General features: G+C 34.5%; 1 long non-coding RNA gene across 1 annotated transcript in view; it reads left to right on the top strand.

Moving 5' to 3' along the window:
- Positions 1-3,862: 3,862 nt before the first annotated feature.
- LOC107215934 overlaps positions 3,863-13,384 on the top strand; it is a 12,006-nt gene continuing 2,484 nt past the window's right edge. The window contains exons 1-2 of the long non-coding RNA XR_001525306.2: positions 3,863-4,194; positions 5,248-5,305. This is a non-coding gene — a long non-coding RNA (uncharacterized LOC107215934). The remainder of the gene's footprint in view (positions 4,195-5,247; positions 5,306-13,384) is intronic.

Genomic DNA, 13,384 nt, shown 5'->3' with positions numbered 1-13,384 from the left:
TTATATAAATATAAAAGTTTCTTTTTCTATAGCATTAGTAGTTAAGTTAATAAACTTTCCATTCCAAAGTAGAGGCTAGGACAGCAGCTGTTGAACACACTGTACATAGAGAAATGAACATGTATCTTATATATTTGTATGTTTGCTTTTCTATAAAGCTTGTTGACCTCAGGGAAAATAACAACTACCAGAGAATATCTACAAAAAGAAAGTGATGTGAAATAATTTTTATTTACTCTTAGATTTCTATATTGTATATTAGGAATTTAACTAGATAATTTAGGAGAGATACTCAGGTGTCAATTTAGCTTTGGGATAAGACAATCAGCATGCTACCATGTTCTATGGAAACCATGGGATGTGTATTGGAATTCATAAAACAAGTGCATAGTTACAAATGTGTGTTTTTTACATGAAAATATAGAAAGTAATGTAATATATGCCTATAATTACATATGTATATCAGTCCAGCTGAATATGATCTTTTTTTATTCAAAATTCTGCATAACTCAATTTAAAACTTGTAATTTTTACTTAATCTTTTAATGTTTAAAATCATTAGTAGAAGTCAAAACTATCTTTGTCTTGTATAATTTTCTTTATGGTAAGACTATATAGGAAGAAATAATGAAAAATCCATCAATGTCAACACTATTTGTTTCTAAAGACAACATCATTTCAGTATTTCATTGTTACTAATTAATACCAAATAATAAGACTAAATACAGGAACTTTTTTTTTAATTGTCTTTTGTTTTTTATGTTTATGATGTACAATGGCATAATCCTTTCCTATGTACTATGTTTTCTCAGATCAATCATAAACTACATTTATAAATCTCTGAACATACTTCATATTTTATCTCTTTTCCTATTACTTGCATTAAAAATGAAATCAATTATTCTCTATTCAAAATTATATTTGTTATAGCAATTGGGTTTTTATCCAGTTTCATACTGCCATTGCTGACACTCAGCATATCTTTTATTTTGTGGGATATATAAGTACAAATGCAGAGTGAGCAAAATATAATTATAACAGTTTTTCAAGGATAAAAACAGTTAGTTAATCTTCCTGAGTTTGAATATGTAAACATAGGAAGATAATCTTAAATTCTATTTTTTTGCTTAAAGATGTTGAATTTGAGAATGACAAGCTTACCAAGATTTTGCTAAGCAAAAAGATGCTGGAAGGAAATTTTTCCAGAGGACAAAAGCTGTAAGTATGGATATCAGCTTACAATCTTCATATTGAAACAAATGATTTAAGCAAACAGAGGGTCTTATGGCACCTTTTTAGATTATTTGAGATAGAAGATTAGAGATTATTAGAAAAGTGTATTATTTTGATAGAGGTATAAATTACTGATATAAACTAGTAAATGTGATCAGCTGCCTCAAACTGCCATCCCTGAAAAGTATAGAACATCAAATGAGGCACAAATGATTCACAGTGTTATAGCAGCCTGCAAAGCACAAGACATCACTGTGCTGACTCTAAGAGCAACTTCCATTTATAATCAGATAATCAGACACCTGTCAATTCAATGCCCAGAAAATCTGCATATGCTAAGGCTTCATATGCTTACATAAAATTTCAAGGTGAACAGCTATTTATTGTCAAGGTTATCTGGTTGGTATTTCAGAAGAAGTTTTGTTCCAGCCTCTATGAAAGAGCACAAGAGCACTTTAGGACTGCACTGGGGCGGGGGGAGGGGGGGAGGATAGGAGGAACCAACTCTGCTATCACAAAGGAAAAGCATAAAACAAAGCAGCTAGTATAAAGGGCCAAGAATATCTGAAACTTAAGCTTTGAAATATTTTTTTGTAAAACATAGTGACTGAGTAGTCAATGTCTGTCAGTACATATGGTATCTCTTCTGCAGCAATAACTGAAGACACAAACTGAAGCGCAGTTTGCTAAACATAAGGTAACACTTCTTACTGTGGGGGTAAATGAGCATGAGAACAAGTTGCTCAGAGTGTCTCTGCCTTCTGAAATCTGCAAAAGTCATCTAGACAGAGGGCAGGGCAGCATTTCTGCCCATGACCAATTGAGGAGGCTCATTAGACCAGATGACCTCTAGAGATCCCTCCCAGTCTCAGCTGTTCTGTGATTCTGTGATTTATCTTGCAATCAGTCAGCCCTTATCACTTGATAAGACTGTATGCAACCGTATATACAGTTCCTCCTTCTGGATACTGGCTATTCCCAAAACACCTATGCTCCTGTTCACCATATATCACCGTATCCCATTATACTTTTCAAACGCCCTGCTGTCAGTTAATATCTCCCTTTAATTTCAAACACAAATTTCTTCTAACTTGTTGATGTATATTGTAGCGTGTAGATTATCAGTTACTATTTCTCACTACCTTATGTTCTTACATAGGTAAGTAAGGTCTTCTTTCTCAGACACATTGATGACATTTATTCTCCTCTTTACCTCCATTTTACTAGATTATCAGGCTCTGCAAGTTTTAACACAGACTGAAAATTTCCTTGATTACACCAGAAGACATTTTCTTGACTTGTTTCAAACTGAAGTTTTCTTTCTTGGACAAACATAATGAGAATTGTACATAATGTTTCAGATGGTTTCTTATTGGTTGTCTTGGACTTCTGAGAGCACCTGATCTCAAATAGTACAATCCTTTGTGAAATACCAGCCTTCCTGACTGTCTAAAGTAATTGACAAAATTGATTATCCTGCAAAATGTTTTTCTTTTTCTTCCTTCTAAAAATATCAGAAAAGTCAGAAAGAATTTATATTGATTAACCTGTGCAATCACTGCTTGCAAGATGGCAAGTGTCTGGGGAGTGTTTTGTCAACAAAATCAGAAATACCAAGTGTTTCCAACAACACAGGGGTTTACACTCTCACCATTGCAATTGTGATAGAAGTAGAATTGTCTATTATTTATTCAGCACTGCACAGTAAGCTCAGATAGGCACTCAACATCTGAAATTCTATAATGCAGTTTTAGGCCTTTAGAACTTTATACAAAAGCAAGAACCAGATGGGATCCTAGTGCAAGGACGATTTAAATATTTCAGAATTCTGAGGAAAAGTCTTTACTAATTCACTATGTGATATCAGATGGCTGATGATTCTGGTGATACCTTACCTGTGAGGGAGTGACCTTCATTTTCCATTTCACAAACTGTAAGTTAAATTTATTATTTAATCCATTGCAAGTTAGAGCTTCTATTATGATCAAAATAAATCTGGTATTTTAGAATACAATTACGTGTTGAGTTCCTGAGTCTATCTTAGTAGCAATAAATAATAAAAGTTCAAGTGTCTATATGTAAAAGAGCTTTTCAGAAATTTCTGAAATTTCTTTTGTGAATTATAGCATATGCATAAGTATTGCTAAAAGAAAGTGTAATTCTTTTGCAGTGGGGGGAAGGATAAATGCAACTACATTACTTAATAGAATACTGATACTTGTATTTGACTGAGAAGGGCAGAAGATAGTAAAGGGAAAAAAAGAAAAGCCATGAAGGAGCAAAGTACTGAAGGAGCAAAGTACTGAAGGATGAGGATAAATGAACAGAAGGAATATTAAGGTTGACTTTGAAAAAAAAAATAAAAAAAACAAATGAACAAACAAAAACTTTAAGAAAAAAGAGTCTGTTCTACTCTTGATAAGATTCCTAACCAAAAACAGAAGGAAAGATATCATTCAAAACCTGACTAAGAGAACCCAGTGAACATATAAGAGCAACTAAACCTGCATTGGCAGAGAGACAGCTGACAAGATTTATTCATTCTTTTCCAACTGTAGTGATTAAGACCATGAAGCAAAGAGTAATCAGTTTGAGCAGTGGATGTTGAAGCTAATTTACATTTCTGCAGACTTTTTCTTTCATAAAAGTTCCAGTGTGAACAGGTAATTGGCAGCCACCTATTAATTGTCTAGTCAAAGCCAAAGGGCCAGCTGGCATTATTTCACATCCCTCTCTCCCAGGGTTCCTAGAGGAATTCTGGGTAAGATACAAACAGTGTTTTACAGCAGCAATTAGTTTATTCCTGGGGCAAAGTACAAATAGAAGAGGGTATGTATATGCAGCAAGACCTTGTTTCCTATTCCACTGTGACTGAGGAAATGACAACCAGTTGGCAGTGGGCCATGCAAATAAAAAATACCAGCTGGAAAACTGTATTATTTTTGTCCCAGATGACAAAAGGTATGTTGGATGACAAGAAAATATGTTACTGAGTACCAAGCAATCTATTCCTTGATGTTTATTTAACTCACCAGTTACAAATTAGTTCATAATTAAAAGTAAGGCACTTTGTCACTGTACAGAAGATATTTGGAGGATCTGATACTAGATTACCTAGAATTATAGTAGTGGTGATACAAAACTGATTTCAACTACTCTCTCCAACATTTTATGAAATCTCAGCTTTGTATTAATATCTCTGTGAATATTTCTTGAGTACTCTGTATTATTTGATAGAAATATTTCAACCTCTTCTTAGGAACATTTCCTAACAAAAATAATTAATTTAATTTATTTTTCTTTCCATTGAATCATGTTTTGTCTTGCAGATCGAGCATCAAATATCTTAAAGAAAAATGAATCAATTACTTCAGAGCAGAAGAATTACACCATTAAAATTTAAGATTATGATTTATGTCTAGTTGGAAATACTTTATCTAGATACACTCTGATATGTAATTTCATAACAGAGTGAAAATTTTCTTTTCTTTCTTTTCTTTTCTTTTCTTTTCTTTTCTTTTCTTTTCTTTTCTTTTCTTTTCTTTTCTTTTCTTTTCTTTCTTTTTTTTCTTTTCTTTTCTTTTCTTTTCTTTTCTTTTCTTTTCTTTTCTTTTCTTTTCTTTTCTTTTCTTTTCTTTTCTTTTCTTTTCTTTTCTTTTCNTCTTTTCTTTTCTTTTCTTTTCTTTTCTTTTCTTTTCTTTTCTTTTCTTTTCTTTTCTTTTCTTTTCTTTTCTTTTCTTTTCTTTTTCTTTTCTTTTTTCTTTTCTTTTTTCTTTTCTTTTCTTTTCTACAGATATTAAAAATCTTACCTTTTTGTTTTCTCCCTCAAAGAAAAAAACTTTTCTGAAAAGAATTCTCATGGTTGTTGAGCTCAGATTTTATGCAATTTAAGCTGTGACTAGGTCAGTAATGGTTGCCTGATACTGCTACATTTTAACATTGATTTGCAATATCATTAATTTAATCTGTCCTGATGACATTAAAACAATGTCAAATGCACACATCTGCTTTTAGGTTTTGAGCATTTCATGCCAGTATTTTTTTGAGATTGTGTTAGTGGCAGCCCAAAAAGGTAAGTGTACTTTTCTACCACATATTGCATTTAAAGTACAAGTAAAGAATTATATATTAGGATAAAATATTAACTAGTTATTTTAACTATTAACTATATTAACTATTAATTATTAACTATTTTAGTAAGTTAATAATAATCTTTAGTAACTGAAAGAATGTTATTTTGATGAGATTTAATTGTGGTTAGTATTGAAGATGACAAATTGTCAAAGAACAAATTGGGCATAGAATGAAGAAAAGCAGAGGCTCTTTGGAAAATAATAGAATGCTCTCAGGGATCTCATTCAGTTCTCTCAAATCATTCATTAGTAAGATATATTCTATGATGCTTTCTTCACATTTTTCAACTTCTTTTCTGTATGAAAATTTATCAAATATAATGTAATTCACGTTTTATATACAATACTTATATATATAGTCCAAAATATTTAGAAATTGATTGGATAACACAAAGTTTCACACTTTGTGACACGGGTCTTCCACTAGTTAGTGCACAGCAGTTTGCTTTAGCTGCTAGTGTTATTTAAATATGTTTACATTATTCAGTAGCTACAAAGGTCTAGAAATGTGAAAAACAGGATGTATCCCTTGGAAAGCTAACAGTTTATAGCTGTGTGATTACAACATCTTAAATAGTTTTCGGAGATTCTTGACATGAGATCTCTGAGGTCTGGTAGACCTGACGCAATAGCAAACAGACATTACTAACTGTAAATGAAATACAAAAAGGTACACATGGAACATGTACACCCTGAAAATGCCATTTTTTCTAACTTTTAAGCAATCTTCTCTCTAAATATGTCAGAAGAGATATAGTAGAGTCTCTTTTATTCCGTTTCCATTTAATGTACATAAATTAAATTAATGAGACTAGTTTGTCCACTGTCTTTTGGGGGTTTTATTATTTATTTGTTTGTTTTAAATCTAAAATATTATTGCTCTGATACCGTTCATATGAGATCCTGACCAGAAAGTGCTAATTCATCTTTTAAATCAGTAAGATTTTATTCCAACAAATTGTAAACTGCAACCATGACATATTGATTACCTAAGTCTTTCCTATGTAACTTTTTGAGTTTTTTAGTTGCCTTCTCAATCCATCTTCCAGAAGCTATTTTTCAGAATCTTTGTACCACAATTTACTGTTACTAGCACATTAAATCTTGCCTTTGGCTAGAAATAATTTTATGATTTGGCATGGTATGTGTATAGGTACACACTCAGGAAAATTTTTTGGTTTAATTTATTAAACAGAAAAAGACATATGCTAGTGTGCTAATCATATCTCTTTTCAAAATAAAAAAAATAATTTTAAAAAGGTTCAATTTATTAAATATAAATTACTAACTTGAAGATCTATTTAATGGTTATTCTGTTGTCACAGGATTTACACCCTATTATTGCACAGCTATTATACACCGTCTACGTTGCCAAAGGAGGCAACGTAGGAGGCAAAAGAAATGCCACAGAATTCCTTTTTAAAGTGGAGTTTAGCTGATAACTGTCCTGGGGTGACTTTATGATACTGGTATCCCCAAACGCCTGGTGAATGTTATATATTAAGTTCTGCACCTTTAAGACTGACTTTGAGACCTAAGGAAGTTGAAACTTTTGGAGGCTGATGGGAGATTTTTCTCCTGGCCAATAACTGGTCATTTCTGAGAATTGACACTGGTTTTGACCATTGAAAAGTGAGATCAACCTGTGAACACCACTTTAAGATGTAAGTCCGAAAATTTCTTGCTCTCTTTGGTTTCTGGCTTCTGAAGAGGTAACAGGGCTCTGGTTCAGCCTCCTGCCCCCGCCAGGCCGGACAAGGCCGTGGAGTGTGTGTGGGGGGCGCGGGGGTGGAGTGGAGCGGGCCCAGACTGGGCCAGGCCGGTTCCTGGCTCGGCTGCAGTTTCTGCCACTGAACTGAAACCTGACACCATGAACATCTGCAGCTTGAGCAAGACTTTAACTCTTTTACTGCCCAGATGAGACTTGAAGATAATTTTTTTTTTCCCAGAGAGAGGGGAAGGGAGAGAGAATAAAACCATCAAAGACAGTGAAGAAAGGCATAAAGCTTCAGAGGGGGAAGAGAAATAAGAAGATGCTTTAATAAGCTGAAATATTTTTCTGTTAAAGCTATGGAGATGGACAGGATTGTTCTGAAAAAAACTTCTTTAATTCATGACATATTGGGAGGAATGGAGTATTTCAAAGTGTAGATTTAAGCAAATTGTGAAGTAGTTGTGATCTTATGAGATGCTGGAACAGAAAAAGAGAGAAGTAATAGTTGAAGATTTGTGGCCTTTAAGAGGCAAAGAGAAAATTTCTGTTTCCAGAAAGGCTCACAAAAACAGATGAAGAGAACTTTTGACTTTGAATAAGTCATCCTTAAAAATGACATCCCTAGACTCATTGACCCATAACACACCTCAGAGTGATGTGAAATGGGAGGAATGAACTGATGGCAGATTTTCCGGGCAGCTGGCATCAGAGAAATAGAAAGCTGTAACAGAAATAGTTTCCTTGTGAGAAACTCCATAAATTAGCAGAAAGAGGACTTCTTTTTCTCTACAAAGACTGATGAAAAGACTATAGCAAAAATTGGGACTGTTTTATCCGCCAAAGTTTTTTTGTCTCTATGTTGTCATGTGAACAAGGGAATGGTTTGGTAGTTGGGGGAAAAAAGGGTTTCTGGAGGTTTTATTCTAGTTTCTTATTCTTGTAGTTTTGTTAATAAACTTTCTCTGTTCCTTTTAAGTTCTAAGCCTGTTTTGCTCTTGTTCTAATCCATATCTCACAGCAAGAAATAAGTAAGTTTTCTAGTGATTTTTTAGTTACTACTTTAAAACCACATTTATTTGGTGCATTGTCTGGGAAACAAAATTGGCAAATCTAAATCTACTACAATAACATACATGATTTATAAACAGCTATTAAACATTTCTTCTCCTATGACATAATAAATATAATGAAAAAATTATATGAGATAAGTAATTTTTACAAGATGGCTTTGTGCCCACAGTGCATAATAGAAGATGTATGTCAAATGCATTTACTGCCTCTGCATTTGATATCTGAATTCATATCTTTAGAAACATAAGGTCTAGTGCTACTCTGTTTAACTTCCATGTATTCCAGCAATTTAATTTGTTTTGCTACAGCATGTTGGTATTTAGCATTTTAACTGTTAATAATAAAAATGATACAAGATGGTACACAGAAATTTCTAATAGAATGCTTATCTCTGCTTTTGCAGGTAAAATGTTTAATGTTAAGATGTAGATTGGCTGGGTTCATTCAGGTTCAAAATTGTACTGAGTATATCTGCTGACAGAAATAAATTAAGGAGAAGCTAAAATACAAATGTGAAACAACAAGGACAAACAAATCTCTCCTTTTTATTGTTACTGTTTTGTTGGTCAATTATACCAAGATATTTTGATTAGGAAGCAACTATTGAATAATAATCTACATAAAAAGCCCTGGGACTTTTTTGTTATAACGGATGGAAGTGGGGAAACTTCATGCAGAAGACATTTGTGTCAGACCAAAATATCCTAGAATCACTTTAGAGATATTTTCAGATACATTCTTACTCTTTTAACTTCTGAGATAGAATTATTATTGCCTTCCTCTCTATATAGTTTTGAGATAACAGAAAAATGGCCATCATATCCTTGAAGTATCTAGGAGGAAAAATTATTTAGTGTGCATGATCTGCTGACTGACTAATATTCAAAGAAAGTAAAGCACTGCAAATACTTATTGTAACCTGGTTTTGGTGGGAGGTTTAGGGCTGGTTACTATATTGTTTGTTTTGTTGGTTGGGGTTTGGCTTTGGATTGTAGTGGGTTTTTTGGCTATCTTATATTTTTCATTCATTTTGGGGAAGAAAAAAAAATCCTGCCACTAATTGATGAGGAGAAAGCACTTGTTGAGATTCTTCGACCATTAATGTTTTGCTTTGTAGAATATAAATGTTTCATTCCAATAAGCAAAGATTTACTATTCCCAGTATAAATCTGTGAGCAAAATCATGGAGTCACATTTGGAGTTCTCAATTTAATTTTCAGCAATTCAATAAAATTATTTTTGTTTGGTAATGCACTATGTTCCAATAAGGATGCATCAGGTTTCAATACCAGGAACACACTTAATTCAAGAGATGTATGCTTTTAATATGTAATATAATAATACAGCAATACTTTAGATTATCTACAGCTATATCAGGATAAAGATGATTTATCACAAAGTGTTGGTGGTTTCCAACAGAAAATTTCCACTTGCATGGCCTTTCTGATAGCACTGTTTCTGACAGAGTACTGCATTTCATCTCATGCTTCAGGTAGGTTCTCTTTAAATCTATTATGTTGAGGAGATTAGTCTTTCTCTTTACAATAATGTAGTGGGTTTAGCGCTGGCTAAAATCATCAGTGCACCTACTAGAATTATTTATTCATCTACTGCTGTGAGATATGAATTAGGAGGAGGACAAAGCAGGCTGAATTCATAAAAGGTATAAAGAAAATTTTCTTAACAGAACTAAAACAATAAAACAATCAGAATAAAACATTCAGATTCACTTTTCCTCCCCCTACCCAACTTATTTTCTTTCCCAGCTGACAATGTAGAGACAAAACCTGGGATTTTCAATTAGTAACCACCTCGACAACAGTCTTTCATCAGTTCTTGTAGGGAGGGGAAGTTTTCTCTCAACAGGCTTCTCCACAAGAAAATGATCTCTCATGGCTTTTCATTTCAGCTAATAGCAGCTGCCCAGAAAATCTGCAATCATGAAGTTCCTCCTATTTTCAGAGCCTTCCCACAGCTGAGTTCATGGGCCATGTAAAGTTACAGGATATTATTTTAAGGGTGAGCAGTTCAAAAACAAAGGTTCTCTTCATTTATCTCTGCGATCATCTTCATCTCTAGAAACAGACGTCTTCCTCTTTCCCTGGGGGCAGAGGGCCTTCATCACTCTCATCTCTCTCTCTGTTCAACTTCTCATGGGATCACAGCTACTTCAACATCTGCTTTGCTTCACTATGGATGCCTCTGCTCACATCTAGTTTGAATACTCCATCCCCCCACCCTTTATTGTGAATGAAAGGGGATATTTTAGTATACCATAGTCCATCTTCATGGCTTTACCAAAAGAACTTTCAGCCCTAATACTAGGGCATGTCCTCATTCTCCTTCCATCTAGAACTTGATTCCTTCTTTACTGACCTTGATGTCTTCACTGTCTGCTACATGTCATCACTCTGTCCTTTTCTCTCACCTGAGGGACGACCAAAGTCTGCAGGTCTCCTCTGTGCAGTGAAAAGGTTAATATCTCACCCAGGCCTGCAGATGGTCATGATGGTTTCTGCTGGGCAGTGGCTGAAGCAGTCATGGTGATGGATTTCAGGCTGCACTGGGGCCCTCTCTCTGCCCAGCAGCCGCTGGGGCTGCGGTGGAGGGGGCCTGGCCCAGTCTGGAGCCACTCCCAAGGCCCAGGGAACCCCAGCTCAGCATGGGTCAGCAGCAGGGGGACAGGGCTTGGTGTCAGCAAGATGTCAGCAGCCAGGGCCCTGTGACCTCCCATCCCCTGCCCAGCCACATCTGGGGTCTGGTTTGGCCCCACCAGGCCACACAGAATACAGCAGAGCAGGGCTGGCCCGAGTGGTGCCAAATTACGTCTTCAAAGCTGGTAGCAAGAGAGAGATTTCCTGGGTTTGCCTGTCTTCAAAATCTGGAATTCGCAGAGGCTGACCCAGCTTCTAAATAGTTTAATAGATTGTCAATTCTCAGAGCTAGCCAGCTACTGTTTTTTTCCAGGCACAGAGGAAACTCTTAGCAGTTTTTCAGAAACATAATATCCATGAGTGGCTTCTTCCCTCCTCACCAACTATCAATTAATGCAAAACCAGTACACTTACTAGGACAGATAAGCACACCTAGAGAATGAAAGAAACAGCCATCAGGATAACTAGAATGTGCACAAAAACCTCAGTCCTCTCATGCTTTTAGGACTCCCTTTTTTTAAAGCTGTGGTATCTATCTAGAGCTCCACCATTTACTGATCACTCCCGGGCACCAGTACCTATCCAATTAGGTTGGGATTAGTACTTCAGGTCTCATGAAGGAATGCACTAAAAACCGTAGATGACTCTAACCAAAATACACAGGCATTAGATAGACAGCTTAAATTATATGTGTTCTGGTTTTCATTTTAAGAAAACAGTAGTAGTTTAGTTATTGATTAGAAGGTACAACTTGAAGACCCTGATCAAAACAAGCAACTACATTTGAAGCTATATTTGATTTTTATAATTCAAGCTGAAAATCTTACTTTCTCACAGACACACGAGCATCATGATTTGACCCCTTACTATAGCAGACAGTAGTGTGTTTTTGAGGGTCATTGGTTTTACTACATATAGAGTTACTTTTGTTTATAGTTGCCTGTAATGGCCAACAACTTGACAGAACATTAATATTGTCACAGAAATAACCAGCAGCCCGAATCTCAAATCCAAGTGGATTGGAGATTTGGCTTTCTTAGATTATTTATCATTGATCTGAATTTTCAGACTCACAGTTTTAACTAGATGTCTTGTTATTTCTTCCAGTTACTTCTATTTAGTGGACTCATAGATATTCATCTCAGGAAGAAGAAACTCACTGACAAAATCCCTCAAAATTATGTATTTTAAAAAATTGAAAGTGTTAACTGAAGAAATACATGACAACACACTAGCAGTATGTTTGCCATAACTAGTTCTTATTCCTTTTCCACAGTCAGCTACATTTGAACTAAGAAGATATATTATAAAAAATAGCATATGATTACAGTTTGTTTGTAATAGTATGTTTTGAAACATCATCATTTCCCTTTTTCTCTTTATGCTCTGGACATGAGAGGTTTTAATGCTATAGTTCATAATGCTTGTTCCATAATGCTCAGCAGGTATCAAAAAACATATGCTGTAAATATTCTGAGCCATCAAGCTAGAAGGGCTGTGCAATGAGATAAGAGATTTTAATAAAAACTGCTATTACCATAAAAATAGACAAATGCTGAGGTTGGGAAAATTTTCACAAGGATTCTTTGCAGAATAAGTGAGGGACATGAACAGCATGGTCTAAGTACTTAAACAATCTAAGATTAACAGCAATTGAAGATGGCTAACCTGTAAACATAATTACTTGCAAAAAAATAGAAAGTATTACAATTCTTTATATTTTTAAGTTCCTAAATCTTTCTGTAAGCATCTGTTTCATATCACTTATGCTATGCATGCAGAAAGCTATGTGTTAATGCCACCACCTAATTTCAAAAGATAAAATGGTCTGAAAAGGAAATAGGGCTGAAAAAACTTATACTAGAAAAAAAAAATGCCTGAACTGCACACACAAAAACCACAAGTCTTCTGTGCAGGAATACATATACATATGAAGGATACTTATCCATATTCAATTTGAAAAAGAGGATTTTTCATACTTGTGTGTAAGTGAATTATTTACTTACAACTACTTACTTGCAACCCCAAGAAGTACAACTATAAGCATATATATTTGTTTCATAAATAGATATATATGAATACACATTCCCATTTCAAATGTAGCAGGGGGATTAACTGAGAGATCAGAACTGTGCTTCTCTGCATATGCTTACTCAGCAGCGAGATTGTAATCTATAGCTTAGAAAACGTATTTAACACCACTAAATTAAACAGCAAGCCTTGCACTGCATTTTTTATTTCAATCCTAATGAATACATTAGGCATAATGTACATCAGCATACAAGATCTCCAAGACTTTTCATTATAGAGGAGCTGGTTTCAGTGCAAAATACTGCTTCATGAATAAAAACTTTTCAGAAGCACATGTTTGTCTTATATCTAATCTGTAGGTGTCGTGGTTTTAAACCAGTAGCTAAAGAAATTACTTATTTCTTGTTGTGAGATATGGATTAAAACAAGAGCAAAACAGGCTTAAAACTTAAAAGGAATAAAGACAGTTTATTAACAGACTGCAAGAATAAGAACACTAGAGTAAATTTCCAGAAAACCCCTTCTTTTACATTTTTTGACCATTTCTT

Source organism: Parus major, chromosome Z (assembly GCF_001522545.3).
Source record: "Parus major isolate Abel chromosome Z, Parus_major1.1, whole genome shotgun sequence".
Classification (NCBI taxonomy): Eukaryota; Metazoa; Chordata; class Aves; order Passeriformes; family Paridae; genus Parus; species Parus major.
This window is presented reverse-complemented; position numbering and strand designations above follow the sequence as displayed.